We start from the raw sequence: 5,192 nt of genomic DNA, 5'->3' as shown, positions 1-5,192 counted from the left end.
GAGTCAACTCTTCAGATCAGGTGGCCAAAGTATTGGAGTTTCAGCTTTAGCATCATTCCTTCCAAAGAAATCCCAGAGCTGATCTCCTTTAGGATGGACTGGTTGGATCTCCTTGCAGTCCAAGGGACTCTCAAGAGTCTTCTCCAACACCACAGTTCAAAAGCATCAATTCTTCAGTGCTCAGCTTTCTTCACAGTCCAACTCTCACATCCATACATGACCACAGGAAAAACCATAGCCTTGACTAGACCTCTGTTGGCAAAGTAATGTCTCTGCTTTTCAATGTGCTATCTAGGTTGGTCATAACTTTCCTTCCAAGGAGTAACTGTCTTTTAATTTCATGGCTGCAGTCACCATCTACAGTGATTTTGGAGCCCCCCAAAATAAAGTCTGACACTGTTTCCACTGTTTCCCATTCTGTTTCCCATGAAGTATGGGACCAGATGCCATGATCTTAGTTTTCTGAATGTTGAGCTTTAAGCCAACTTTTTCACTCTCCTCTTTCACTTTCATCAAGAAGCTTTCTAGTTCCTCTTCACTTTATGCCATAAGGGTGGTGTCATCTGCATATCTGAGGTTATTGATATTTCTCCCAGCAATCTTGATTCCAGCTTGTGCTTCTTTCAGCCCAGCGTTTCTCATGATGTACTCTGCATACAAGTTAAATAAGCAGGGTGACAATATACAGCCTTGACATACTCCTTTCCCTATTTGGAACCAGTCTGTTGTTCCATGCCATAATGACTGTCAAATACATTTTCAATATTTATGCATTTATGTAAATGGAATATCTCATAAAGGCATTTACATGTTAATAAATCACGTTTATATATGGGATAAACAATATTTTTAAAAGAGTATAACTATTTTAAATTAAGATTGGTCTAGACAATTCAGAACATACAGTGGTTATATTTATGGCTAGTTAGATATTCCAGTTTCATGGAGGGCCACTGACAAGGTCATAATGACTACATATCCACACAAAGAAGTTTATCCCCTAGGTTTACAGGTAAGCTTTCTTTTTCACACACTTAGCTTCCTTTAGCTTTGAAAAATGCACATGCAATATTTGTGTACATACCCATATGTCCCCGGGCCCTCAAGGTGCTATTCTTGACACCGAAGTTAGTTTCTCAGAGCTGCAATTCTTTGAGGAAATGGGAAAAATCATCCTGACAGACTATCCCTTAGCCTATGTACATCTGCAACTATATCCATGGTGACATGACACAAGAAATAAAATTTCAGGAGATTAAAGACTCGATAGTCTTGAACCCTGCTTCCAGCCGCTAAGTCATCATTTGATATCTGACACAGATTTTCCTTCTGACCTACACCAGATAGGTTAATCATTTTATGCCTCAGTTTCCTTATTCATGAAATGTAGTAGGAAAATAAATCTTGTCCCAGGGGAAAAAGCTGTTGTTGGGTTTGGGTGATGGAGTGTGATACACATGCTGAGTGAGTCCTCACTATGCACATTATGGCCCGATATGCTCACACCATGTAAAAACTAGCCAATTTACAGATCCGTGTAAGCATTGTGCTTGACATATAAAAGTGAAGGTTAGAAATATCTTTCAATTGTTATTTTTGAGCCTGATTAAGCACCAAAATAATGTAAAATATAGCTCATAATTTTCTGCATTTTCCTGGGCATGCTGTTCTTAGTAAGACAGGATATTAGTTTGACTTCATAATAAAATTGTACTAAATTCACCTAGTTCTTCATCTGTATTATTAATTGCAGTGCCTGTCTCATGAATGTATTGATTTTTGTGCCAATCTCTGTTCTTGTCACAAGTTTTTTCGTACAAATTAGCTTCTCCAAATGCAGTACCCTCGTATACTATACAAAATATATTGGCATGACTTTATAATTTGACCTTTACATCTTCTGAGGAACCAGGCCATTTCAGGACTAAAAGTCATATTTTTCAGTTCATTTTATTCCATTCATTTTTAACTTCTATTGAGTTCTCCACAAAGTGAAGTATGCATTCTGCACAAAACTTTCTTTGAATGTTATAGTTGAACACAGGTAATTCAAATACAGGTTTTACATTTTTGAAGCATGGATAACTCATTTTTAGAGCATGGTTAAACTAAGCACCCTTATTTAAAAGAAAGAATAAGTAAAAAGATGAAAACTGTATCATGAGTGGAATGAACATTTAGAAGGACACTTGAAAGATAACATGGTTATTTGTTACCAGTTCAGAGAAGCAATGACATGGTTTTACTTAATTTTTTTTTCAGAGAGTCAATGTCCACAGTCTGTGGAGCAATGTTAAAAAGTGAGTGTGCTTTTCTGAAGTTTAATAAGCTATATTCTGGTTGCCCACATTCGCCCAGAATTAATAACTATCTTGGAAGAACTTCCCAATAACATAGGCGAGTTATAGCCAGTCTGAGAGGTATAATGTCTCAACCACCTGCTATTCCATTTATCTAAAAATTTTCACTGAGAAGCTTTTATTTTCTAATCTCTCCTTATTTAGTTTTTTTTAAAAAACATTATTGTTAGTTTATATATTTGGGATCTTTCCATTTTTAGATGCAGAAAATTTTTATTGTTAAAGATTTTAGGTGCAGTAATGAAATATTTCTTAGATTTAGAGATAATAATCTTTCTATGGCATGGCAGTAGAGCTTCAAAATAGAAGATAATTAATTGTCTTCTAACTAATTTATGGATAACATTCAATTAATAGGTAAAATAAGATTGCTGTTTTCACTTCCATCATTTTCTGGAAATTTTGTTGTCCCTTCTCTAAAATCAGACTTTATGCTCAACAAAACACATTTGGACTAAAGAAAATTAGACAAGATGATCAAAATCAGAAGAGCAATTCAGAAAGAAAAACTCTACAAATATTTAAAATACATATTTAAGAGTAGAAGTTAATATATTTATATTGATGCATGTTATGAACTGATGTTACTGGATATGACAACCCATTTTATTTATTATCTATTTATTGTGTTTACTTATAAACTTCTTTTTGAAAAATTATTTAAAATAGCTTGCAACCTCTGAATGGACCCTATCAACATTGCTCACCAAGGAAATTTAAATCCATAAATCCATTTTTTTCTGAGCTATTTCCAATGTCATTTGAGCTCATATTCAAAATGATCCTCTTACAGAGTAGAGTCTAAGGGAAAAGGAGCTGGATATGGACAATTCATTGGAGACTGAATTTTATAGTTGCCTTAAAATTCAATGATATTAATGAGAAAATGACACAGACAAATCATCACTGTAGTCATCAAACTCCCCTAAGTAAAGCAGAACCTAAGAATTTGCGGTATGTAATGAAGAAGGAGAGAGAGAAAGAGAATGGATTATAATGACTGAGCATTCAGGATCATATAAACATCATGATTTTTATCCTCTTTTACATGAAGTCATCACTAGCCAGCCTTAGTTCTTAAAGCAAATTTGAAAATGTGAGCTTTTCACAATTTCTCATAGAGTAACTCCTGATCTTTGTTCTATCCTCTTACAACTCAAAGCAAGTAGTCATGATTCCTAAAAGATTGTACTGATAGAATGCTTTCTAGAAAATTCAAATGTGTCATTAATTTGTAACTCAGTGATAACTATCAATAAATAAAACCTCATTTAAAGAATATTTTGCACTAATAATTTTTAAGTGAAGGAAATAAAGTACCATGAGCATTCATTTTAGTGTCAGTTATTTGGATTCAGTCGATGAGTATTAACAATAACTTTCATGTATATGGTAGATTTCTCTCTCTCTTTCCTCTCTCAGATAACACACACATGCACACACAAAGAAGTGAAGAGCTAAGAAGGCTAGGGTTGGATTCATGGATCCACAAAGACATCAAGTTAGCCCTAGGTTCTACTCCCCAAATCACAAGATGGCTGTTAGTGTACCAGCCATCTGCACAGGAAAGAGTTAACTCAGCAGGCCTGAGTTGCTCAAGCTTTGTGTATTCCCAGTAGTGGGTCTGTCTTTGTGACCAGATTAGCCCTTGACCAGTCCTAGGAATTGAAGTCTTTGAATACTCTGATAAGAGTGTTTTGTAGGCTTGGGGTCTTTCACCACACTATATCAGTTTTTGTTAGATAAGTTGTACAAAAGAGAATATGGTGAATACCTGCCTTCCTTTGGGGCTCTGGAGGGACTGTGGTAAATCCTGCAGGCATTGCATGTTTTTTGTGACTGATCCCCATGAAAACATGGACACTTAGGTTGAGGCACAAGTAAGCTTCCCTGATAGAAAACATGCTGCTTGTGTTTTCACACACAGTTGCTAGAGTACTTTGTACATCATTTTCAGCTCCACTGGGAGCAGAATTTTGGAAGCTTGAGACTGGTTTCCTCCAGATTTTGCCCCATGCATCTTTTCCCTTTGTGATTTTATGTTGTATAATTTTGCTTTAATAAACCACAAAAACAAGAATTTCTGGGTTCTGTAAATCCTTTTAGCAAATCAACAAATCTGAAAGTGGTTTGGGAAGTCCTGACACACTATCGTATTCTCATTTGAGACATCAGAAAGGAAGATGCACAGAGGGAGGAAAGAAAAGCTACCTTGAATCTTCACACAACATCTGTTTAAATCTCAACTTGTTCCTTTATCTCTATCTTCATCTGGGCACAATGCCCAGGATTCTGTTGGCAAGAAAAAGAGAATGAATACTGGGCAGGCAACCAGCTGAGTTGTTGCCCACCCAAACATCACTGTGCACCTTTTCCCCCCATATATGGAAGAAGCAGAACCCTCCCTCATAGGAAACAATCCCAGTGTCTCGGAGAGTTTCTACATAGAGCTCAAGTCCAGGATCTTTGAGTTAAATCAAGATCTGCATATATCATTTTTCAGTGTGACTCCTGTGACCTGTAGACTAAAATACAATAAGAGGAGAATGAGAAATGCATGACAATCTTATGCTATCTAATAGGAATAGCTTTGAGGTCTAGCCCTGGAAGTGAAATAAATTCTATGATTAGCCAATGGGATAGGCCCTGATGCACTTATTGCAGGTGCTACCCTCTATTCTGGAGAAGGCAATGGCACCCCACTCCAGCACTCTTGCCTGGAAAATCCCATGGATGGAGGAGCCTGGTAGGCTGCAGTCCATGGGGTCGCTAAGAGTCAGACACGACTTAGCGACTTCACTTTCACTTTTCACTTTCATGCACTGGGGAAGG

The sequence above is a fragment of the Bos indicus x Bos taurus genome, chromosome 1 (assembly GCF_003369695.1).
Source record: "Bos indicus x Bos taurus breed Angus x Brahman F1 hybrid chromosome 1, Bos_hybrid_MaternalHap_v2.0, whole genome shotgun sequence".
Taxonomy (NCBI): Eukaryota; Metazoa; Chordata; class Mammalia; order Artiodactyla; family Bovidae; genus Bos; species Bos indicus x Bos taurus.
This window is presented reverse-complemented; position numbering follows the sequence as displayed.